Below are 27273 nucleotides of genomic sequence, written 5' to 3'. Positions count from 1 at the left end.
CTAAAATGTCTGGCTCGCATTCTCTATTCCAGTTCATCCAAAAGGTGTTCGATCGGGTTAAGGTCAGGGCTCTGTGCAGGAGTGTCAAGTTCTTCCACACCAAACTCGTCAAACCGTGTCTTTGTAGTCCTTGCTTTGTGCACTGGGGCACAGTCATGTTGAAATAGAAAAGGGTCTTCCCCAAACTGTTGCCACAAATCTGGAAGCATAGCAATGTCCAAAATGACTTAGTTAAAGAAGTTGTATGCTCACAATGTAGGGCATACCTTCAAACATTTCAATTTGTAAGTTGGATGGGCATGTGGTTACGTCACTAAGGGTGCTTGGCCACATTTTCCGGGGTCATTCCTAGTGCCTCAGAAGTACTAGGCCTCTCCCAATCCCCTTTCCAGGCATCATTGACAGTTGTGGACATCACCCACTCACTAATGCTCTAATATTCAGAGCGTTGGTGAGCAGGAGATACGTCCCAACATTCCTAAAGCATTAAGATTGCCCTTCACTGGAGATAAGGGGTATAGCCGAAGCTTTGACCCCTTCACATTTGGCATAATGCAGTCAGGCAGGTAACGTTCTCCCGGCATCTGCTAAACTCAGGCTTGCCCATCTCACTGCCAAACAGAGAAGCAGTGATTCATCACTCCAATGAACACATTTCCACTGCTCCACAGTCAAGTGTCAGTGTACACCACACCATCCAACTCTTGCTATTGGTCTTGGTGATGTGAGGCTTGCAATACACAGTTTTTTTGCTTACATTAATGCCAGTGGAAGGTCAGAACTCTTCAGCTATGGAATCAGCAGAGCGTCGACTTTTACGCACCATTCGCTTTAACAGTTGTTGACCCCACTCTGTGATTATAAGTGGTCTTCGGCTTCATGGCTGAGTTACTGTTGTTCTTAAATACTTCTACTTTCTAATAATATCACCTACAGTTCAACGTAGCTGATATTAAATGAAAAACTTGTTTGTTTTTATATATAGGCCTGGCATGGAGGGCGAGGGGGCGCTACTAGCGAATTAGCTTAGGGCGATCTGAACCTTTCATACCCTGTGGTTATTACAGACAGAAAAAAGGTAAGAGGGCCCTATTTGCAAGCTTACAATCATTAGGACAATGGCAGTGTGATACATATTGCATATTGCTCCAGCCAGATTGCAGGTAAAAGTGCTTAGTGGGCTATATAATCCAATCACACAGCAATATTGGTCAGGGGGTCAGAGGGTTGAACCCATGTGAAAAAATGTCAGTAAATTCATATGAATTTGTTAGTAAGCCTATTGTAATATTACTATCATGTTCCCCCTGTACACTAAACCATACACAACTGTTGGAGTGTGACTTTAGCAGCTCCCTATTATTCTTGCCTACTGATACTGAGTTGTTCCCAGGGCATTTGCACAAATCAGATACACTTAAAATGGAGAAAACACTATTGGGAAGAAACAATACAGAAAAAATACATCAGTGAAAACCGGAGGCGATAGTGAGCCAAGCCAAATTCTCACATGAGCAGTCATAAAGGTAAGGTTACTGGATTAAACGCATAAGTGGCACAATAATCTGCAAATATCCCAGCAGGACCATTTTATATAGTAAAGGGGATGAGTCTTGTGTGAGAATTTTGCATGCTAATTCGAACACAGGTTTGCGTGCACTCTATTGCTAGACACATGTGCATCTGCCAATCTCGAGATTGCATGCAATTCAGGACTGAACATACACTCTTCCGAAGGTCACAAGATTGCATCCCACCACTGGGCACTGGATGCCACATTGACTATTTTATAGGGTAACCTGCTATCTCAAGAAAGGACTTTTGATACCTAGCCAACACATGCAATACGTCCGTATGTATCATATTCAATAAAGATTCTCCAACGCGATCACTGCGGTTCCAGAGCACAAACGTTTTATTCACAAATTAGATTACAGGACATGCATACACTTGCACTGTTGGCACTAACACATGCTTCTTTAAGAATGCTCTGGTTTCCAAAGCCAGACAGAGATGAACAATTTATACCCTGTACAGTCATAAATAAAAACATCACGTTACATAGATACACAGAAACATCACATGAATACACAGATACAGTATTAAGATCCACATTCATAGGTTGATGGATCATGACCTCCCAAGAAATTTACGTCCCATTGGTTGATTCCTCTAGTCATTGTTTCTTGAGGTGGTCAAGTGTCTTTCTTCAGGCCCCTGCCTCTAGACCTGTATAAACTGGTTATTTTATGAAATCTCTGGACATGTATTTGGTGTATGAAAAGTGATATTATATATAACCTGCATTCGCAATGTAACAACTTACATCCTGGGTCTACATCTCAAACTACTGCACTATTAGGCACCCTGTTCCTTCCCCGGACCTACCAAATATATTGCAACCGGCAGCAACTTGCACACTAGGAAGTGTATAAAGGTGTAAAACTTATATGAATTTACAAGCATTTCCTGAATACTGCATTACGCATCATATTGTATCTGTGTATATATAAAACAAGAGTTTGCATAAGAGAAATAATGTTTCTTTATAAAGCAGTCTGCATACGTTTTACAGTTTGAGCTCTTGTTTTTCAGTTAAGTTCTATGATTAATATTCCAGGAAAGCACTTGAAGCTATAATAGACGTATTGTAGACCATTTGTACCTTTTTATTGAAAAAGTGATGTAATAATTGACTGGACATGTTACTCGAATAAACAAAATTGAAGAATTGCTTTAAAAGTAGTACAGATGTTTATTGGATTGTGAACATTAAATTGGTTTTATAAGAGTAATGCCCTAAAGAGACTATGAAATTAAAGAATTCAACCATTAAATTAACAGCCTTCAACACTTATCCATTGTTTAGTAGATGTAATTAGATTTTAAACCTCAATGTCTGTGGTCTTTATACCAGGACACAGCAGAATTATGAGGGGAAATGTAAAATAAAAACTATATTTTGGACCCTTACGGCACATGTGATATTGTTATATACAGTATATTATATTACTATTTATATTGTTTAAAAACTGATTTATTTATTTTTAAATCAGTCAGTGATCAGTCAGTTTAAGGCTTGTATACCCAAGTACTGAAAATAAAATAAATAAAAGTGCTAAATCATTGAAATTTTTCCTTTGTTTAACAAAGTGTCTTGTGAGCTTCTACAACACATTTATTAACATGTCTCAAAGCTTCTCTACAGCATTTTGTAGAAAAAGCACATATATCCTGTTAAAGCCAGTACATGGATTTGTGGGTTCTAACAAGGGGATTGTTGGTCTAGTGTAGAGAAATTGTTCTGGAACTATAACAAGTCTTTTTTATTTCCCATCATAATAAACTTATGTACAACATATATTATCATGAACCTCCTACAGAATAAAAAAGGATATTAGAAGCTAAGGATGAGTCCCATGACCTCGTCATAAGAAGTGCTGTTACTCAGTTCATATAAAAACCACCTTTTTCCTGTATGAGGTTCATTTTTCATTATAGTACAGCAGTATTATTGATATTAAACTAAAAGAGCTGCTTTTAATGTTTTATCCCTGCTGTATAACTGGGTACTGTGTTATCAACTGTTCTGTAGCAGCATTAAAGTTAGGTATACATTTTAACATGATATATTTGCTCATTGGTTGCTATGGTTAAGTGGAGATTTCCACTTAAATAGGACTCCCTTTTTTTTTATTACTTTTACTTTATTATTTTTTCCGCAGTTGTCTTACCTCTGCCAGTGTCTTCTGATAGCAATTGATACCCCTGTCTTTTGCTTTTTTGTATAAAGGCACTCACTCCATCAGGACTAGTCAGTGTTTCTTCTTTTATAAGAAGAGGTGGGTTGAAGCAAGACAGGAAGCTGTACAAATAATTTTTTCAATGTTCATTATATCGAAATGCTCTGGACACTGCATAACAAACATACTTCCAATCTCTTATCTATGCTCAGGCTTCTAACCCCAAAACGCCTTTTCAATACATTTAAATATCTTCTCAATCCTCCAACCCCGAACCCTCCATCTACTATCAGTGATCAGACTAGAAATGGTATCCTCTTCCTCGACAATCAATCAGCTCAATTCCTTCCCACTACCCTCTGACACCCTCTCTTCATTTTACCCCACAAATGAAGAGGAAATTTCTACGCTCTTCTTATCTTCCTACTCTACCTCCTGTCCTCTTGATCCTATTCCCTCTCAAATTGGTAGATCCCTGTCTTCTGTGCTCATTTCACCTCGAACTCAAATCTGTAATCTCTCACTCTCTACTGGCATCTTTCCATCACTATACAAGCACGCAGTGATTACTCCTATTCTAAAAAAACAAAACTCCGACCCAAACTCTCTCTCAAATTACCGTCCCATCTCTCAGCTCCCTTGCCCCTCCAAGCTTCTAGAGAGACTTGCCTAAACTCGTCTCACACGCTTTCTTTCCGCTAACAACCTGTTGGATCCTCTTCAGTCTGGCTTTCGTTGTTAACACTCCACAGAGACTGCGTTGACCAAGGTTGTCAATGATCTGATCACTGCTAAAACTGAACGCCATTACTCTCTTCTAATTCTCCTGGATCTCTCGGCTGCATTTGACACCGTTGACCACTCTCTTCTCATACAAACACTGCAATCCCTAGGTCCTCAAGACACTGTTCTATCCTGGTTCTCATCCTACCTCTCTAATCGCTCTTTCACTGTTAATTTCTCTGGAGCCACCTCTGCCCTGCTTCCCCTATCAGATGGTGTACTACAAGGCTCAGTGCTAGGTCCTCTGCTGTTCTCTATCTATACCACTTCTCTTGGAAATCTAATAAGTTCCTTTGGCTTTCAGTATCATCTCTATGCGGATGATACCCAAATCTATCTATCCTCTCCTGATCTCTCGACATCTGTGTTGTCCCGTGTAACTGACTGTCTTTCTGCCATATTATCTTGGATGTCCTCTCGCCAACTCAAACTTAATCTTTCTAATACCTGACATTTCTATCTCTGTTGATAATATGACCATAAATTCCACCGCAAAACCTCGCTGCCTAGGTGTAATCCTTGACTCACACCCAGGGCCGCCGAGAGGGGGGGGGAGCGGGTACAGTTTACCCGGGCCCGGCCATGCCAGGGGGCCCGGGCCGGGCCCTCGCTGCTAATTAAATTTATTTATTTTTTTATTTTATTTTTCTCTCTTGCGCTTTTTTTTTTTTAACTTTTTTTATTTTTTTTCCCGCGGGGGGGGGGGGGGGGGGGGGTGGTCTTGGGTTTCTTGGGAGCTGTAAGAAGAAATTAATAAAAAAAAAAAAATACTCACGTGATCGCGCGGCGCCGTGTCCCTCCTCTCCTCCATTCACACTGACTGCTGGGCGTGACGTCATCAAGTCACGCCTGTCAGTCAGTGAGGAGCGCCGCAGCCAGCAGGAAGAAAGAAGACAGAAGAGGAGACAGAAGAGCAGAAAAGAAAAGAAAGAAGTTGACAAAAGGTAAGTAAAGAAACGGAGAGGCTAGGGGAGGAAAACAGGGAGGGACAGTACTATAAAGAAAGGGGACAGAGAAACAGAGGAGGAAAAAAAGGAGAGAGCCACAGAGGAATAAAAAAAAAGTGGGAGAGAGGAACAGAGGAGGAAAAAAAGGAGAGAGCCACAGGGGAATAAAAAAAAAGTGGGAGAGAGGAACAGAGGAGGAAAAAAAGGAGAGAGCCACAGGGGAATAAAAAAAAAGTGGGAGAGAGGAACAGAGGAGGAAAAAAAGGAGGGAGCCACAGGGGAATAAAAAAAAAGTGGGAGAGAGGAACAGAGGAGGAAAAAAAGGAGGGAGCCACAGGGGAATAAAAAAAAGTGGGAGAGAGGAACAGAGGAGGAAAAAAAGGAGGGAGCCACAGGGGAATACAAAAAAAGTGGGAGAGAGGAACAGAGGAGGAAAAAAAGGAGAGAGCCACAGGGGAATAAAAAAAAATTGGGGAGAGAGGAACAGAGGAGGGAAAAAAAGTGGGAGAGAGGAACAGAGGAGGAAAAAAAGGAGAGAGCCACAGAGGAATAAAAAAAAATTGGGGAGAGAGGAACAGAGGAGGGAAAAAAAGTGGGAGAGAGGAACAGAGGAGGAAAAAAAAGTGGGAGAGAGGAACAGAGGAGGAAAAAAAAGTGGGAGAGAGGAACAGAGGAGGAAAAAAAGTGGGAGAGAGGAACAGAGGAATAAAAAAAGTGGGAGAGAGGCACAAAGTAAAAAAGAAGGGGGAAAAGCAGCATGGAGGTCGCAGTGTGAGCATAAGGGGGTACAGTGTAGTTGTGATGAAGGGGCACAGTAATGTGTGTGATGGCACAGGGGGCTTGTTGCAATGTAGTGTGTGTGAGGTAGGTGGCGGCTAATTAATGGGCGCTATTTTGTTTGTAGGGTGATGGTGAGGCAATTTAATAGTAGGGACTATTAATTTAAGATGGGGTGGTTTGGGGGCTATTGAATCTTGGGATGAGTTTAGGGAGAATGAGGTCTATTTATTAAATGTGACTATGAATTATTTAATGGCAGTGATGGTTGCGGGAAATAGGTATTGCTGGGGCTGTTTGCAGGAAGTGAAATAGGTTTATTTATTAAATGTGAATACTATTATTTTAATGTTGGGGCTGGAGGAAGGGCTAATTATTAATCGTGAGTGCTATTGATTTAAGGCCGGGGCTGGCTGTAATTTTCTAAATGTAGCCATTTTTTTTTCAAAATAGGTCCTTCAACATTCCTGGATCCGGACAAGCCACAACTAAAGAAACCAGCAGCCACAGGTGGAGAAAGTGAGAAGAACAGGTAGGAGAGAGCAGCACAGTGTGTGAAATGTTGTGATTCTAGTAGGGACAATACCAATTTTTGGTGAATGTTGTGCCCAATGTAAGGTGTAGGCCAAGACTGAACTGTTTGTGTACACACTGCATTCTTTGTATACTACCCTGTGGTGGTAGATGTCCTGAAAGTCAGGAGTGCTTGAACATATGTGACGCTCCGGCGAATTGAGAGCCTAGTGGTTTTTATGTTAGCCACGCCCCAATGGCACGTTTGCCACGCCCCCAAATGCATGACCACACCTCCCAAAATTTTTGCACCGCCGTTTGGCTAGCCACGCCCCTGAATGTATGACCATACACCTAAATTGTTTTGCGCCGCCGTAAGGCGGCGCAAAAAAATTTTGGGGCTTACTTGAATATGAGGGGGGCCCCATGAATTTGTTGTACCCGGGCCCTGAATTCTTCTTGGCAGCCCTGCTCACACCTATCCTTTGTTCCCCACATTGACTCTATATCTAAATCCTGCTACATACATCTAAAGAACATTTCCAGAATTTGCACATATCTCACGCAAGACACAGCAAAAACCTTAATTCATGCACTTATCATCTCCCGCATTGACTATTGCAATTCCCTCCTTACTGATCTTCCCAAAAACAGACTCAAACCCCTACAATCTATTTTGCACGCTGCGTCAAGACTGATTTTCCTTGCAAATCGTTATTCCTCTGTTGAATCACTCTGTATGTCTCTACACTGGCTGCCTGTTTTGTACCGAATCCAATATAAAATACTTTTACTAACCTACAAGGCCATCAACAAAGCTGCACCAACATACATCTCCTCTCTTGTCTCAAAATATATCCCAACTCGGCAACTCCGTTCTACACAAGATCTGCGTCTCTCATCCACCCTCATTACATCCTCCCATTCCCGGTTACAGGACTTTTTTCGGGCTGCACCCACTCTATGGAATTCTCTCCCTCGCACAGTAAGACTCTCCTCTGGTCTACAAACTTTCAAGCATTCTCTGAAAACCTACCTCTTCAGACAAGCTTATAATATTCCTTAGCCACCCTCTTAACCTCGCTACCTTTAGCCTGTTACACAATTTCACACAAGACAACTACCCCCTGACCAACATTGTTGTGTGACGGCATCATTTAGCTTATGAGTCACTTTTAACTTTGCAGTGTGGCTGGGCCAAAATGCAAAATGTAAATTTAACCTCATGTGTCAATCTCCCATTGCCCCATAGATTGTAAGCTTGCGAGCAGGGCCTTCTCACCTCTTTGTCTGTTTTACCCAGTTTGTTTATTAGTTTATTATGTTTGTCCCCAATTGTAAAGCGCTACGGAATATGTTGGCGCTATATAAATAAATGATGATGATGATGATGATGATAGCAAGTATATCTAGATATCAATGCTGCCTAGTTGTCAAAGTTTTAAAACTATAAAAAAATATTTTCAATTGTTTTAATGGCAATTGTTAACAGTCCTAATACTTTTATTGGCATTTCAAGTGGGAACCAATGGGTAGTCTAAGATCATTAAAACCTCACCAATGTGTCGCAAAATAACGGAACAAAACATTCCAAATCCAAAGCCACTTGTTGAAGGAAGAGACTCATTTCCTCATGTGATTGCGACCAATGAGGCTTTCTGTTTAACACCAAATATAATGTAACCATAACTCAAAATAAGACCTGATATGTCCAGGAAAGTATTCAATTACCTACTAAGCTGTGCACGTTGTGTACTATAAAGTGTCCTTGTACAAAGTGCATTATAGTAAATGGAGAGGCTTCCATAATGCAGGAACTAACAACCAAAATAGTTGGAAAAATATATATATAATTTAGGAATTTTACAGGATTTTTTTTTTTTGTCAAGAGGATGGTGGTTAGGGAGTTAGGCCAATATCCCCAGAATCTTACATTTCAAATGCCATTGTGGTGAAAATGGAGCGAGATGTATATAGTGTGGTGTACTCGTGTTGTGAATATACAGGTCCAGTGCTACCATTACACAGCTTAAGGCAATTGCTTAGAGCTCCAGGATTTGGGATGTGCCACGACATGAACACCACTCCCCACCCACTGAGACACCCGCCATCCCCCCTACCCCCCCACTGACTATGCAGTCATGATCTTGAATCAAATTATGCATTTAGGGCCTGATTCATCAAGCGAATCGTGCGCAAAATCACTCTGCGCATGCCCAGAACCGGGAGATACGGGCATGAACGCAGCCCTGTCTGCTGCGTCTTCCTACACAAAGGGCACTTACTACAGCCTATGTTTTCAAGGAGTGAACTGGGCGGAGAAGGGGCGTTTTAATACTTAATACTAGGGATGAGCGCGCTCGGATTTCTGAAATCCGAGCCCACCCGAACGTTGCGGATCCGAGTCGGATCCGAGACAGATCCGGGTATTGGCGCCAAATTCAAAAGTGAAACTGAGGCTCTGACTCATAATCCCGTTGTCGGATCTCGCGATACTCGGATCCTATAAATTCCCCGCTAGTCGCCGCCATCTTCACTCGGGCATTGATCAGGGTAGAGGGAGGGTGTGTTAGGTGGTCCTCTGTGCTGTTTAGTTCTGTGCTGTTTAGTTCTGTGCTGTTTAGTGCTGTGCTGTGCTGTGCTGTTTAGTGCTGTGCTGTGCTGTGCTGTGCTGTGCTGTGCTGTGCTGTGTTCTGCAGTATCAGTCCAGTGGTGCTGTGTGCTGTGCTCTGTCCTTCTGAGGTCAGTGGTGCTGCTGGGTCCTGTGCTGTGTCCTGTTCAGTCCAGTGGTGCTGTGTCCTGTGCTCTGTGCTTCTAAGGGCATAGTTATTTCCCCAATATTCCCCTGTGTTTAAAAAAATAAAAAAAAGTTTTTTTAAAAAATACCAAAAACTACTTTAATATTTTTTAATTACCACAAAATTTTCACAACCAATCCTGCAGTATAAGCCCATTGGTACTGCAATATTACCAAGTTCACACATTCAGCAGTAAAAGTCCAGTGGTACTGCAATATTACAAAGTTTACACATTCTGCAGTATCAGTCCAGTGGTGCTGTGTCCTGTGCTCTGTCCTGCTGAGTTCCGTAGTGCTGCTGGGTCCTGTGCCGTGTCCTGTTCAGTCCAGTGGTGCTGTGTCCTGTGCTCTGTGCTTCTAAGGGCATAGTTATTTCCCCATTATTCCCAAGTTTTTAAAAAATAAAAAAAAAGTAAAAAATAATAAAAAATTAAAAAAAAAAAAAATATATAATAATAACCAAATTTGCAAAACCAATCCAGCATTATAAGTCCATTGGTACTGCAATATTACCAAGTTCACACATTCTGCAGTATCTTGTGCTACATATAATGGAGAGCAAAAATTTGGAGGATAAAGTAGGGAAAGATCAAGACCCACTTCCTCCTAATGCTGAAGCTGCTGCCACTAGTCATGACATAGACGATGAAATGCCATCAACGTCGTCTGGCAAGCACGATGCCCAATCTCCTAGTACAGGGCATGTAAAATCCAAAAAGCCCAAGTTCTCAAAAAACAGCAAAAAAAGAAACTTAAAATCATCTGAGGAGAAACGTAAAGTTGGCAATATGCCAATTACGACAAGTAGTGGCAAGGAACGGCTTAGGCCCTGTCCCGTGTTCATGACTAGTGGTCCAACTTCACCCAAGGATCAAAGCCCTCCTCCCCCCCCCTACAAAAAATTTAAGAGAGTTATGCTGTCAGCAACAACAACAAAACAGCAAAGAACTCTGCCTTCTAAACAGATGACATCACAAATCCCCAAGGCGAGTCCAAGGGTGTTGTTGGTTGTGAACCCTGACCTTCCCATCACTGTACGGGAAGAGGTGACTCCATCCAGCATTTGCAGCACGCCCTCTGCATATGCTGGAAGGATCACCCACAGTCCAGTTACAGATTTGGCTAATGAAGGTGTGAATGTTGTGCACTGGGAGGAGGATATTGATGTAGCTGGCGCTGAGGAGGATGTTGATGATTATGATGCAGACAGATACCAAATTGCATTTCTCAATTTCTATTTATATTCTAGATTATATAACGGCTGAAAAGTTTTCTGTTTTACTCCTAGTGGAGAGGGGATCTGATGCAGACAGATACCAAACTGCCTTTGTCCATTTCTTTGTATATTTGAATTGCTAGTTCTACAGTCTATGCAGGCTGCTTTATTTATATTCAACTACAAGTGTAGGGCGGGGGGGCATAGATAGCCACCAAAGTAACGTGGTCCATTTAATTTCACTTTCTAGCTCCACAGTCTGTGCAGCCTGCTTTTTTTTATCTTCAAAGTATTTATATTTACAAGCCTTGCAATCTAAATTAACTAGAGGTAGTGACGTGGTAGAACTCCAAAAGGCAGTTTGGAAGCCCCTGTACAAACTGGCTCTATTTTTTAACTGAGTTGTCCCCCCTCCAGTGTGTACTCGGAAAGAGTTTTTAGTGCAGCGGGGAACCTGGTCAGTGAGCGGCGAAGGAGGTTGCTTCCTCACAACGTTGAAAAAATGATGTTTATAAAAATGAATAATCAATTCCTCAATGAAGTACAGCACTGCCCTCCAGACAGTACAGAGGGACTGTGGTTGTGGAGTCCAGCGGGGACGAATTGATAATGTGTGAGGAGGAGGAAGTACACACTGTAGGGGGAGAGGAATCAGAGGTTGAGGATAAGGACGACATCTTTCCTCAGTAGAGCCTGTTTAGTTTGTACAGGGAGAGATGAATTGTTTTATTGGTGTGGGGGCCCAAACAAACCAATCATTTCAGCCACAGTTGTTTGGTAGGCCCTGTCGCTGAAATGATTGGTTTGTTAAAGTGTGCATGTCCTATTTCAACAACATAAGGGTGGGTGGGAGGGCCCAAGGACAATTCCATCTTGCACCTTTTTTTTTGGCATTATGTGACCATTCAACAGTCGTTTGCCATGTTCAAAAAGTAAAAGAAAATGCCAACAAATTCAATAAATTAAATCAAAAGTTAAATGCCCTGTCATTATTTAAAACAAGAGGTTTTGACGTGCTAGAATTAGTGTAGTGTTAAGATGTTATAAACACTACACTTGGAAATTGGAGGAGGTAATGTGGCCCCGGTATCAAATTGGGTACCGGGGCCACCCCACTATGCAGTCCAGATACTTGTTTGGTGGAATTCCGACACGTGGAGGGTTTTTAAATTATATTGTGGCCTCGGTACCAAATTGTGTACCGGGGCCACCACACTACGCAGTCAAGATACTTGTTTGGTGGAATTCAGACCAGTTGAGGGTTTTATTATTATATTGTGTGGACCACTCTATCTATACCACACTACAACTCTATACCACTCTATTTCCTACTTTAATTCTATTTAATTCTATTTCCTACTTTAATTCTATTACTAATTAATTACCATAAAGAGGAACAAAAAAAACCAATTTTACCAAAAGTATAATATGACTTAGACTTACAAACACTACACTTGAAAGATCGTGCCTTTAAATGAAAAAGTAAGTCTTCATTGCACGACTATGTGCAACAGGGACAGTTTTTTTCTTTACAAAGTCAACTAATAACACTTGGACCCTGTCTGTCTTTAACATACTTAATGGGATCTCAATGACGAATTGTCTGTAGCATGTTTGGAGGAGGTATTGTGGCCCCGGTATCAAGTTGGGTACCGGGGCCACCCCACTACGCAGTCCAGATACTTGTTTGGTGGAATTCTGACACGTGGAGGGTGTATTTATTTTATTGTGGCCCCGGTATCAAGTTGGGTACCGGGGCCACCCCACTACGCAGTCCAGATACTTGTTTGGTGGAATTCTGACACGTGGAGGGTTTTTTAATTATATTGTGGCCTCGGTACCAAATTGTGTACCGGGGCCACCACACTACGCAGTCAAGATAGATAGATGCGTATCATAGATAAAGTACATTCAGTGGTGTGGGGCAAATTGAAAAATATTCAAAATGCACTGACATTATCAAAAACAAGAGGTTGTCACACGCTAAAACTCCAACATGTATATGATGGAGAGGATGGAGGAGCAGCCGTATGTGTAGTGTAATGCAGACCTGTTGAAGGTTTTTTATATATTTTATTGTGGTGCCCAGTGCCCACTCCTCTACGCAGTCCAGGTACATTTATTGGTGCGATTCATAAAAGTTCAGGGTTTTTAAGATATTGTGGTGACCCACTCCTCTACGCAGTCCAGGTACATTTATTGGTGCGATTCATAAAAGTTCAGGGTTTTTAATATATTGTGGTGACCCACTCCTCTACGCAGTCCAGGTACATTTATTGGTGCGATTCATAAAAGTTCAGGGTTTTTAATATATTGTGGTGACCCACTCCTCTACGCAGTCCAGGTACATTTATTGGTGCGATTCATAAAAGTTCAGGGTTTTTAATATATTGTGGTGACCCACTCCTCTACGCAGTCCAGGTACATTTATTGGTGCGAATCAAACAAGTTGATGGTTTTCTTATTATATATATTGTGGTGACCCACTCCTCTACGCAGTCCAGGTACATTTATTGGTGCGATTCATCAAAGTTCAGGGTTTTTAAGATATTGTGGTGACCCACTCCTCTACGCAGTCCAGGTACAATTATTGGTGCGATTCATAAAAGTTCAGGGTTTTTAATATATTGTGGTGACCCACTCCTCTACGCAGTCCAGGTACAATTATTGGTGCGAATCATAAAAGTTCAGGGTTTTTAAGATATTGTGGTGACCCACTCCTCTACGCAGTCCAGGTACAATTATTGGTGCGAATCATAAAAGTTCAGGGTTTTTAAGATATTGTGGTGACCCACTCCTCTACGCAGTCCAGGTACAATTATTGGTGCGAATCATAAAAGTTCAGGGTTTTTAATATATTGTGGTGACCCACTCCTCTACGCAGTCCAGGTACATTTATTGGTGCGAATCAAACAAGTTGATGGTTTTCTTATTATATATATTGTGGTGACCCACTCCTCTACGCAGTCCAGAAAGATACCTTGTTGCAACGTTTTGGACTAATAACTATATTGTGAGGTGTTCAGAATACACTGTAAATTAGTGGAAATGCTTGTTATTGAATGTTATTGAGGTTAATAATAGCCTAGGAGTGAAAATAAGCCCAAAAACTTGATTTTTAAACTTTTTATGTTTTTTTCAAAAAAAATCCGAATCCAATACCTTAAATCCGAACCGAGACCTTTCGTCAAGTGTTTTGCGAGACAAATCCGAACCTCAAAAATAACGAAAATCCGGATCCAAAACACAAAACACGAGACCTCAAAAGTCGCCGGTGCACATCCCTACTTAATACTGAGTGCGAGTTGAGCTCAGAATGTGTGCCTTGATGAATCAGGCCCTTAGTCTCCTCCCACTTCCCTCCCACCTTTTCTGGGATACCTCACCCACTGAGACACCCTCCATCCCCCATACCCCCCACTGAGACATAACCTCCTCCCCCCCCCACACGATCCCATCAGTGTGTGCACTGTGCAGTGTCACTGTCAGTGATCACCAGCAGGGGCTTTAGCTCCCAGTTGTGTGGCCACAGAAAAACGTTTAACCTGCTCTGAGGGGGAGGGAACTCCGATGCTCCCTTCCTCTCTGAGCTGGAAGTTCAGAGAGCGCATACAGGAGTGGGCCAGCAGACAGAGCAGGATGATGACAGCTAAGGGCAGTGAATGTATGTGTATGGCATTGGTTTGGGGTGAGCTTTTATGCTATTATGGCCAAATTTTAATAATAGTTTCAGTTGTCTAGGGAGCAAACAAACCGTATTTAGTAAAAGGTAATTGTTATAAAATGAATTTTGTGGTTTTAGGAGATTATAACCTACTGAATGTCGACATCTATAATTATTCCCTGCACACTCAGAAAATCAACTCCACTTTGGTGCAAAGAGCCAGAGACAATCTGAAAAGTCATAAACATCAATAATTCATCAGAAATGACTATGCAGTCATAATCTTGAATCAAATTATGCATTTAGGGCCTGATTCATCAAGCGAATCATGCGCAAAATCACTCTGCTTAAGCCCAGAACCGGGAGATACGGGCATGAACGCAGCCCTGTTTGCTGCGTCTTCCTACACAAAGGACACTTACTACAGTCTATGTTTTCAAGGAGTGAACTGGGTGGAGAAGGGGCGTTTTAATACTTAATACTGAGTGCGAGTTGCGCTCAGAATGTGTGCCTTGATGAATCAGGCCCTTAGTCTCTCCTCCCACTTCCCTCCCACCTTTTCTGGGATACCTCAATCCCCCTCTATTCTCTATCTACACACCCTCCCTCAATGAACAGAAAAGGCCAATATTTTCCACTATTACCTCTATGCTGATGATAATGGTCCTCAGTTATGTCAATTTTTATAGCTCACATATATGCACTTCTGTATTGAACATGCGTCTGTATCTAGATTTGTGCATATCTTAGACTTGTAGACCCTTACACCTGAGGAGGCAGAAGTGTAAACTGAGTAGATTAATAGCATGTTCACTTAAGTGTAGCATGCCTCCGGAGATTTGACAAATTTACACGTGGATGCATCCCCAGATAAGCTTTTTCGGTGGTGTACCTTTTGAGGGCACTGAAGGGGGATACAGGCAAGGTTATTACAAACTGAGTCAGTGCCACATGGAGATGCATATATGCCTTTCAATAGCCATATCACTTGATGATGATGACAACTGTCAGGGGCACTAGCTAACTGCTTCTGATTGGCTGATTGCAGATTGACCTCTGTAGCTGATAGGGCTTTTTCATTGATCATACCTATATTATGTGATTTTGTGAAGGCATTATACAGTTATTATTTTGATCATGCACAAGAAGGGAGATTATACAGATGTATTATAGAGGTTTTTTTTTATTTAGAACAAACCAAATATTTTTTGCTATCAAAACAAATGTTAAAAAAACTTTTCTTGTGCTTATGACCTGGTTGGATATAAGTGTATCTGAGTGTCAGTGTGCCCGATTTAAACTTTGTGCAGTTACTGCTGGTGCAGAGCAGGACAGACCTTGAGATGCCTCCAGCATTTTTATGTGTGTCTTTTTAGAGCTATTTCTGACACGACATCAGATTGAAAATATGTGTACTTTTAACCAAAGTCAGGGAGGTTACAGGGAAAGAAATGGATATGTTAAAACTTTTTATTTATTTTTTTCAATTTGTTTTAATTTTGTTTTTTAAAACTTTGATAAGGCTTTGGGTCTCATTAGAGATTCCAATATAACTAATCTTCTGGTATTACTTTAATAGCAAACTAGATGTGAAAAAGTAATATTTTGTAAGTGACTGCTGATTCTGCTATCCTAAGCATGGTCACAAGTCTGTCAACCTGCAGTACAACCATATTGTTACATGATGATCTTACTGGAAGTTTCAAGGAAAATGTCATATTACTTTTTATTTCATAAATGTAGCATTAATTATGATGTATGTAATAACATTTTTTTTCCTGCTCCTTTTTGAGCATATATTCACCCTCTTCACAATTTCCTGCCATCTTTTCTCCTTGTAGCAGTCATTTTAACCAGGTGTGGACAAGTCATCCTCTGGATGCTCCTCCACTGCTTGGATTAGTAATGTCACATTAATATTGCCTATAAACTAATATAATTTGCTTGATGTTCCTTACTGATGGGCTCAATGTACCTTGCTGCTGTCCTCTCTAAACACTCAAAGCTCCACCCTCAGCTCTCTCTGAAAATGACACAGGAATTTGTTCTGGCAATATGTCAGTGGTTGGTAAAGACTTGTTAAATGCTTTGGCAAGTACTAATCTGGGGTTTACATAGACTTCCTTTTTGTTTTGTTTTTAACATGAGTTAAACGCTGCATGCATTGAACTTTATGCAAAGCAAAGCGAGCACTCAACAGAAAGTTTGTGTATAGGTCCATTCATTTAAGTTATTTATGATACTATCATTGACAAAATCTATTTAATAAACTAATAGAAGATGTGTTAAAAACTTAAAATTAGGGATTATATGTGTTCCCAACCACAATGTTATTGTTAAATGAAACAGCTGAAATAGTATATAATAGTCAGATACTAAACATATGTGATGAATGGATAGAGATTTAAATATATTTTAAATATTGATATTACTGCAAACAAATATATATGTAATTTTTGGAAGTCACTGGAAGAAACTGTTGAATTCATTCATATGAATGGGGTGTGGATCTGTTTGCCATATGGCATAGCATCAGCAGATGCCCTGTATTATGGACTTACAGAATTAAAGAGTAATAATACTAAGTGGTATTTAAATACAGCATGGTCAATTGTTTATCTGTGATAATTATTGCATTTTTTTAAAATAATTTACTTCCTGCATCTGACCCAGATTATTTTTTGTTATTTAATTATTTCTGAATAATGAATTTGACTGTTTTGCAAATATGACATGGTTGTAGCACCAATGATGCATGCTTATAATGATCTTCCATTTGTTACCTGATATCTTAAAAGTGTCTGACAATATCTGTTTTTTATTTTAATCTTTTATATTTAAGCACTCAATGTTTTCTGTGGTCACAGAAATATAATAGAAATCTAGGAGTAACCATTGTACTAGGAATATGAGAATGTTATTATTTGTTATCCTTTACTTATTAAGTACCAACATATTCATCATCATCATCAACTTCATCCATATTTATTTCTATAGCGCCACCAATTCTGCAGTGCTGTACAGAGAATATTTGTTATTTGCACCAGTTCCTACCCCGATGAAGATTACAGTCTAAATTCCCTAACACTCACAGACAGCAGCTAATTAACCTCCTAGTATGTTTCTTGAGTGTGAGAGGAGACCGGCGCAAACACGTGTTAAATAAACAACAAGGGAACATTGAGAGAGATACAGTACCTGCTCCCATTGTCTAGAGGCTAAGTAGCAGGTACTGAAGCACAGTTTTGGGCACTGAGGTCCGGTGCCCAAAAAGCCACAGAACCTTACACCTATTCAAGTCTCTCTTTTTTAAAACCTATTCTTAGAAAAGTCTATGCCTAAATACTTTACCGACTTGTGTGGTAGGGCAATTCCCGACCAAGGCCTTATCTGTGTGGAGTTTGTATGTTCTTCCCGTGTTTGCTTGGGTTTCCTCTGGTCACTCTGGTTTCCTCCCACAATCCAAAAACATACTAGTAGATTAATTGGCTGCTATCAAAATTGACCCTAGTCTGTCTGGGTGTGTGTGTGTGTGTTAGGGAATTTATACTATAAGGTCTATTGGAGCAGGGACTGATGTGAGTGTATTCTCTGTACAGCGCTGCAGATTTAGTGGCATTATATAAATAAATAAATGATGATGATTATGTTATGCCATACAGTGCGCAGTCAGTGGTATAGAATCTGACTTGAGGACCAGGGGGCCCCAGCCTGTGACAGCGGATGTAAAAAGCAAAAAGATTTCCTAATGGGACACTCTGGGGGGTATTCAATTGTTAGCGAGATCCCCGGAAAACGAGCGCTCTAAAAATATTACTGTTAATACGGTAATTACTCGCTGAATTTCATCTCGCAGATGAAATTCAGCGAGAAAACTACCGTATTAATGGTATTTACGCGCATATTACCGTATTAACGCTAATATTTTTTGAGCGATCGTTTTTTCCGGGGATCTCGCTAACAATTGAATACCCCCCTCTATGTCCTTATAATTATCACACTTTAACCTAATTCATCCAAAATATTTTATAGAGATTGGACCAACTTCTCTGCTGCAGAGAATGTCCAAAGGCAATACTTGAATACAAAGAAAAAACACAGTGCTGAGGATGGCCAAACTTTTGAATATTAAAGTACCAACACAGTAGAAATAAAATAAATATACACATTATTAATAATAATATAAATACAAATATAAATATATTAACAACCACTCTATGCTGTTTGCAATATCATTGAAATTCTGAGGATGCTAATGTATAATAATCAGTGTTTCTGGTTTTCTATTATCCATTGAATCACACTGTTTCTTTGTGTAATGTCCTTTTAGCTAAGTATCACCTGAATATAGGATGGCATAAACAGGTTACCACCATAATTCACATATAACTTGATGTTCAATGAATATCCGTTCTCTGATTTTAATCTTGAAGTTTGTGGTATGAAATAAGTCTCTCTTCAAATCATATGAACAAGCAAAAATCACAACTTACGACTTGAAATAAACTGGTATATAATCTATATCAATCAGTATTCTTGCTTAAGTATATGTTAAATGCAGTATTGTGTTAATGGAGTTCCTGGCTCCAAAGATTAGGGCTGAAGCCTCCTGCATGAGAAACTGAACAGTTGAAATAAGCTGACTGACACGGATCTGATCCATCCGCAGACAGCGACAGGCACGGGTCTCTGCTATGACCAACAGTTAGGTGTAGTTACCTTCACCAATGTACTCACAGATGTTTCATCTCGATCTTGTAAAAAAAAGGGTAGTTCCAGCCAAGGAGTGAGCTGCAGAGAGGCTCCACCGTGGTTTATCTCTGATAACAGGAGATACTGCAACTGATGACAAAAGTATGGATGTCCAATTCAGCATGTAAATAGCAATGCATTTCTGTGATCCTTTCATGAGTTCCAACATAATGCCATAAAGATTTTCTGACCGGTTTCATCACCATCTAGACAATTTCCTCAGCGGGTATGTGGATTGTATATTTTAGGCAAGCAACAGAGGATGTGCCAAGTATACATATGCTTAAAATGTAAAGTTGTGCAACACAAAGACTCGTTTGTGTAGTTTTGATATAAACTCCACTTTGGGAGGTGGAAGAATAAGGTTAAGAAGGATGGCGTGTCCCCACCAATTCAAAATGAATGCAGAAAGTCGTAAACACTTTTGCATTCAGTCACTGAAAAATGTTGGGTAACTTGGTAAATTCACAATATTACCAAGAATACCCCGTGTTGTGGGGGGCCCATCCCCTCACTTTATGGGATCTGTTAAAGTTAAAAAAAAGTGATAAAAATTAAATAAATAAAGCATTTCTTGCCTAACTCTCTCCAAAGCATGCTAAGACCATGTCAAGAATTTTGACACAATGAGTAAATGTTACACTCAGTGATGATCACCCCAGAACTGACCCCACCCTCCCAAATATGACTTCTACTCCCCTTTTTTCTAAGTTTAGAAATGACTCACGTGAGTCAGTTGCACCCAGTTGAGAACGTAGCATACCATCAGGAAGAAATAAAACTTTTAAAACTAACATGCCTTCTGTACCTTTGGACCCTATAACTATGTCAGACTTTTTATAAAGTACTTGAGAGAACCCGAAATAAAACTTGTAAAACTAACATACCCAATTTTGCACCTTTGGACCATATAACTTTTTTATAAAGTACACGAGAGAACTAGGTAATTCAATTGTACTGTAAATATATGGGGTTGTACTAATTGAGTGAAAGTAACTGTAGGAAGAATCTTCCAAAGGTATATTTTCCCATTTGTGCTCACTATTTGTGCTTGTAAGGCCCATATGATGAAATAATAAATATACTAGTATGCCACCAAAATAAAACCCTATCCTGGAAAACAAAAAAAACAATATAAAGTGTAGTTTTGTGGACCAAGGAATAAAAAATGTTATTCATGGTAAACAAGTGAAAGTAAACCTCTGGATAATATGGGGGAATATTTAAAGAATATGAAGTTAGAGGAGAGTCTGATGGAGCAATTTAGTGAGTTCTATAGGCATAGTACAGAAGAAGGTTCTCTGGAAAGTGAGAGAGATGGCTATGGGACCAACTGGAACTACAGGACCTTCTTCTCAGCCGAATAAACATTCCTATGTGGGAATAAGATTGGGGACCTCATTTAGAGTTGGCCTACACCATTTTTTGCGTAATATGGACATGTCACCATACGTCTGGAGCAGTGGAACAGATGGTTAAGTGTAGGATGAGTACAGTAGGGGCATGTTCACTTACGTGTGACATAATTAGACATGAACACAACCATAGATGTGCCTCATAAGAGGTGTATCTCTTGCGGGTACTGGAGGTTAGTGCAAAGGTATGCAATAATTATTACCATCAGCAGCACTATTCAGCTTCCTCTGATTGGCTGTTTCAATATTGACCCCTGCAGCTGGTAGTACTTAATTCATTAGCATCACTGCCATATTATTTCATCTTGTGGCCTTCTATTCTCAATGGGTATCTGTATTTAATTACATTTTATATGGAAAATGTGACTTTCACATTTATTAATAACAGTCAAGACATTATTCTCTCTTGTGTATATGACACTTTATTACTTTATTATATTGTGTATATAATATTGATAATGATATGGTAAGTGTCCTTCTGTTTTTTTAAGGTAAGGATATCTCTTGAGATCAGAAAAAAAAATACTTACCAGTCCGGCGATGCTGGGGACCCATCATCCTCCTCCCTCCTCCCTGTTTACTTCTCACTGACTGTCGGAAGCAAGAAGACCAAGTAAAAGGTAAGAGAAAGAACAGAGGAGAAATAGCGATGGCGGAACTGAGTGTGACATAGTGAAGGGGGACACAGTGTGATATATAATGATGGGGGACACAGTGTGACATAGTGAAGGGGGACAAAACGTGATATGGTGAAGAGGGACACAGTGTGATATATAATAATGGGGGACACAGTGTGACATAGTGAAGGGGCACACAGCGTGATGTAGTGATAGGGGACACAGTGTGATTTAGTGAAGGGGCACTGTGTGACATGATTAAGGAAGATACATCATGATATACTGAAGGGGACACAGTGTGATATGGTGAAGGGGGATACAGTGTGACATGGTGAAGGGGGACACTATGACATAGTGAAGGAGGACAAAGTCTGACATAGTGAAGGGGTACACAATGTGATATGGTGAAGGGGGCTCAGTGATATACTGAAGGGGTACAGTGTGACATGGTGAAGTGGAGCATAGTGTGATACAGTGAAGGGGGACACAGCGTGATATGGTGAAGGCGTACACAGCGTGATATGGTGAAGTGGGACACTGTGTGATATGGTGAAGTGGGACACTGACATGGTGAAGTGGGACAAAGTGTGATATGGTGAAGGGGGATATAGTGTAACATGGTGAAGTGGGACACTGTGACATAGTGAAGGGGACACAGTATGAAATAGTGAAGGAGTACACAGTGATATGGTGAAGGGGACACAGTGTGATATAGTGATGGGGAGACTGTGATATAGTGAAGGGGCACAGTGTGACATGGTGAAGGCGGTACAGTGTGATACGGTGAAGGGGGACAAAGTGTGACATGGTGAAGGGCGACATAGCGTGATATGGTGAAGTGGGACGCAGTGTGATCATGAAGCGACACAGTATCAAGCTGAAGAGGCACAGTATGATGGTGAAGTGGCACAGTGTTGTCCTGAAGAAAGAAATTAGACAGGAGACTAAGCAATTTTATAACTGATAGCTAATAAATAAAGCCATTTTAAAACTCCAGGATCTATGAATGGAGAAATTACAGTAGTTCCAATTGTCTAACTAGTTAAGTATAATACACAATCCTAACCTCACTGTAGAGACCGACCTATTCTTGTGATACTTAAAGATTATTGATTTAAATATAGAGAATACTTAATACCTATACCTGTGTCAATAATTAAAGGTACTCCTTCCATGTCACACTCCTCTCACAGGCATCATCAAGCAGTTTGCTCCTATGGCAATGTGAATCCATTGGCTGTTGGCACAGTACCAAATATGGGTTACTCCACTCAAATATTTGTATATATACAAGATTTCTATTACATGCTTTCTTTCAGTAAATAGACTCTTATCTAGCTGCAACATCTATTTAATATTAGTATTTTTAGTATTAGTATATTTAATATAAGTATTCATACTAATTAACCTCTGCTACAGTGAGATACATTACAATATCCAGTTTAACAATGTTTGAAGGTAACCATGAATCCAAAAGTGATACACATTAAATAAAACCTTCCCCAAAATACTTATATCACAACACGTTATCTATGAATGAATGTAAAGCTGGGTACACACTACACAGTTTTCATCCAATAATCGGCTAAATCAGCCGACATACGACCGCTCGTTCAAAAGTTGGGTCAGTGTGTGCAGTGACACGATGGTCGAAAGTCTGCCCAAATGGACGATTATCGCCTAATTTGGTTGGTCGTACCGTTTAATATTTTCGTTCCAATCTCGTTTCCGTTGTGTAGTGTGTATAAACTTCTGACCGATCCCCAACAGTGAGTACGAAATTACAGTCATTGCTCACGACAACATGACTGTAAAAAGCCGCTAAAGGGACGTCCGCTCTTCCCTTTATCGTCCTAAACAAGGCTAGTGTGTATGCAGTCCATGGACCGAGCGATCGGACCATCGATTGCATGTAAAATCGCTCGGCATAAAAAGTTGGTTGGAATTTCTGTAGCGTGTACCCAGCTTAAGATTGTGTCAGTTAATTGTCCCAGAATATTGTTATCACTGTACAGTTCAAACAGTATCTGCAGATATAATATAAAACCCACAGTTACATGTTGGCCATAGGTTGGTGCACATAGAGAGAAACACTGCGGTAATGTATAATTAAAGTGGCAAACTCCAGCAATTATGATTATAACCCTGACTTAAATGACACGTTGGTATTCAGTTTCAGTATGCAGTAATAGTCGTTACACATATGCTTGTGCATATGCTGCATTCTGTTATCTCTGTCTATGTAAGGCAAGTAGCTTTTAGGCAGAGATTAGAACATACAGTTTAGAGCATACATACACCCAGATTCAAACTGAAAAGCATCTCAAGATTTGCTTTGATTTGAATACGGTCGGAGCTATGCTCTCGTTCTGTACTCTGTACTAATATGTAAATTGTGTCAATGAATCAAGCCATTTATGTCTACAATATTATCTTCTTCCCTCAAACAATAATATACTAGTGATAGTCTACTTTAGACTTCCACAATTTAAGTCAATATGGTTGCTGGGGGTGCCACTCAATTAAGTAAACAAGTAATTTCTGTTGATATGACCAGAACTTTGAAGTAGCCAGAATACAATTCACACTTTTATTTATAAAGTCACAGTCAGCCCAACAGTATTCCAACTATACAGTCAACTTGCAGACGGTATTAGCCCTGTTTACCTACCTGCTCCTTGTATTAAAGACCATGCAATTTTCAAGGATTTCTGCCCACTTTGATATCCTAATAAATGTGATCACTTAATTCGATAATAGCACACCTTAGGCCTGAGTCATTGTGGAGAGCAAAGCATAAAAAAGGAGTAACATTTGCACCTGGGCAAAACCATGTTGCATTGGAGGGGGAGGTAAATTTAAAATGTGGGGACAGATTTATAGTTGGGGTAGGGCATGTCCTGTATCAACTTTAAATTTCAGTGTATTAATAAAGCTAGCAAGTATTTGTGTGCTAGATGAAAAAACAGTCAGTATTTAACTTGTGTGCAAAATAATAAACTAATTTGCAACCCTTGAATTGTAACATGGTTTGTCCCAGAGAACATTTACTCCTTTTTTGCCTTAATGACTCAGGCCCCTTGTCTTTACTGGTGACCTGTCAGCCTTTCTCCAGTCACTGTGCAAAAGTTTGGACTCAGAAACAAGGTCTACAACGCAATCATACTCACAGAGAGGGGGAAGGAGGTCCGCCTCTTTTTTGGAGCAGACATCCTGGAAGTCTTTGTAAGTCCTCCCTGCCTTATAAACATGAGGGAGCCAATGAACAGAGGAAGCTACAGGGGTGGCAATCAGCCTCAGGCGGCTGTAATCAGGTCCTGAATGCACACGCACACCCAGCTGTCAAATTAGCTGGGCTGCGGCGGTGGATGTCAGAAGCTGTTGCCCTGGTGACAGCCGGTGTACATGGGAGGACAGACTGTAAACAGCTGCATTAAGCTGTCATTTGCATCCAGCAACATAAGAAATACACATTAATACAGAAATTCCATGCTGCACTGCAGCTGCTTTTATCCTGCATCGGCCATGATTAAAGCAATGCAGTCACTGTCCACTTTTTATGATTCATCTAAAGAGCCTCTGCTACATCATCTTTATGAGCCCCTGCTGTCCCCTTTTAATGAATCACCTTGATAATGCAGGGCAGACACGGGTCCAGTGTGAAAGGCGGTGACCTGTGATACCCAGGACCAAAGTGCAATGTGAAGAGATGCAACTCGGGTTGAAAACGCGTTCATTATCCCTTATCTGACCTGGGATTTTAGTGAGAAAGGGATATAAGGCTATCATGTCACCTGGTTTTCTACTGTAAAGCCATACCTTGGATTGATTGTAATAGATGCACCTATATTGAGAACTAGATTCCTTAACTGTGGTACTGAATTTGCTAGAAAACAGTGGCGGCATTTATGAACGTGCAAAATCCATGTAACTTGAGTGTCTTTCTAAAAAAATTGAATTTCTGACTTTAAAGGGGGAGTTATTGTAGAAAATGAAAATTAATCATTTAAACATATGAAAGCAAACTTCTCAGCCAACAAGGAAATGAACTGTGCATTTCATAAAAACAATTTATTTTTATAACCGAAAGTAGGGTCGGTAATTTAGATATGAAACAGTTTCCTGACAGTTCAGCAAGTAGCTGTACACATTCTAAAGCTCTGCTACAACAGCAATCTCACAAATTCTGTCTTTTTGTGTTGTGCCTTAAACATAACATGCACATGTACTGGAGTGTGATGTGTACAGCAGCCTATGGCTCAGTTTGATAAAATTAGATACTGAATTGCAAGGCATAATTAGATGGATCCCCGGTGATTAAGACTGTAAATTGCTGTGAATTTTTTATGATGGGAGCATGAAAATTATGATATCATTAAAACTCTGCATTTTTATTGAACTATTAATACAGACATTCTCTTTTTGTGAATAAAATGTATTATGTAACTAAAGATGATCACAAATGCATGCAAATATGGACCACAGCAGTGTTAGAATTCCTTTTATTAAAATGTATATTGCTGAATGTAGATAGATGGCTACTAATATAATGTCATTTGTATTAGAACTGATTTTCCCACTGCAGTAATTGACAGAAGGAAGACTATTTAATGTTACAAGTGCATTTTCGAATTGTAATTTATCGTATACGTAAAATTTGTTGCACTGCGCATGTGCACAATTTGCAACCCCTTGTGCTATGAGCGGCAAATCAGGGGCGTTCGCATGCAAGTACAGTACAGAAAGGACATAGATGGAGATGACTGGCATATTTGTTCTACTGATTCTACATTTATGGTAGCATTAAGATTATTGTTTATTATTATTATTATTATATTTTATTTATAAAGCACCAACTTGTTAAACTACATTAAGGGAATATTGATACATATAAATTACATACAATGACATGAAGCAGAAGGTAAAGATGTCCTTGCCTAAATGAGCTTACAATCTTACAGGTGTTGGAAACAATTAATGCATAAGGTGGTAGAAAACTAATTGTAGCTGTTGGTGGGGAAAGTGTGTGTGGCTGTTGTAAGGCAGAAGCACTAATAATAAAACAGCCATTAGGACACTGTACCCCACTACTTTTTTGGGATGCAGTTGACAGGAGGAGAGACAGTAAAAAATGGAGGCATAAAAAATGAACTGGTCATTGTAGAAATCCTAAAACAGTCAGCTGCTGGCAATGAGGACTGTCATTCACCATTTTTCTTAACCAAAGCTCCTTCCTCTTCTGCTTCTGGAGATATATTTCACTTTTATGCAGCACAGTCTAGTCACTGTGTTACTAGTATCAAAGCCAAGAGACCTCCCTGTGACTGGATCCTTCTTGAATTTGATATCAAATGGCGAATAAATTGTTCTGCATGGCCATCAGTGTGTCCCTGTCTTGGGCTTGTTGACATGCACAGATGCATATTTGCTCATATGCAAAGTGGCATCTATTACTTTTATCTCTAAGTCACCTCCAAACAGAAGAAGAGCAAGAAAATGGGCATCACATAGTTGCATATACTAATGAGGTGAATGGGCTAGTATGGCAATGGGTACTTTGGAAAGTAAACCTTGTACTTAACTAGCATTAACACTTGTTTGTAAGAAAACTATTTCTACCACCTGTGATTTTCTAATCTTCAATACTCCATGTTGCTCCATTTCATTAGGGAAGTTCTTTTGCCAACTGATTTTTATGTTGCCATTTCATCATGTGGTCCATTCCATGACTTTGTCTCATCCTTCTGTCTTCTTACTCACCCCATCAACCTAGTTTATGCTTTCATAATTTAGTCCCCTATCTTATTCTTTCTCCATGATTTGGACCTTCTCATTTGCTCCATATAATACTGGGTCTTTAAATCATATAATTTGACTGCTCTTAAGATGTGGCTGCTGTAGTACATCCCAAGATTGTGCCCCCTATTTCTACCCCATGTTTCAAACACCATCCATAGCACAATCTTAACATTATCTCACCAGTTTCCTCTCTGTGTTTAATACCCCAATTTTCTCCACCTTGTTCCATTTTCTAATTTCCACCATGCAG

The 27273-nt window shown here is 40.1% G+C and overlaps 1 long non-coding RNA gene across 2 annotated transcripts in view; it reads left to right on the top strand.

Moving 5' to 3' along the window:
• LOC142142872 (uncharacterized) overlaps window positions 1–27273 on the top strand; it is a 93151-nt gene that overhangs the window by 15962 nt on the left and 49916 nt on the right. For both annotated transcript variants that reach the window (XR_012689368.1, XR_012689369.1), the window contains exon 3: window positions 21117–21227. This is a non-coding gene — a long non-coding RNA (uncharacterized LOC142142872). The remainder of the gene's footprint in view (window positions 1–21116; window positions 21228–27273) is intronic.

This window comes from Mixophyes fleayi, chromosome 3 (genome assembly GCF_038048845.1).
Source record: "Mixophyes fleayi isolate aMixFle1 chromosome 3, aMixFle1.hap1, whole genome shotgun sequence".
Taxonomy (NCBI): Eukaryota; Metazoa; Chordata; class Amphibia; order Anura; family Limnodynastidae; genus Mixophyes; species Mixophyes fleayi.
The sequence above is the reverse complement of the archived record's forward strand: the minus strand, read 5'-3'. Positions and strand labels throughout refer to the sequence as shown.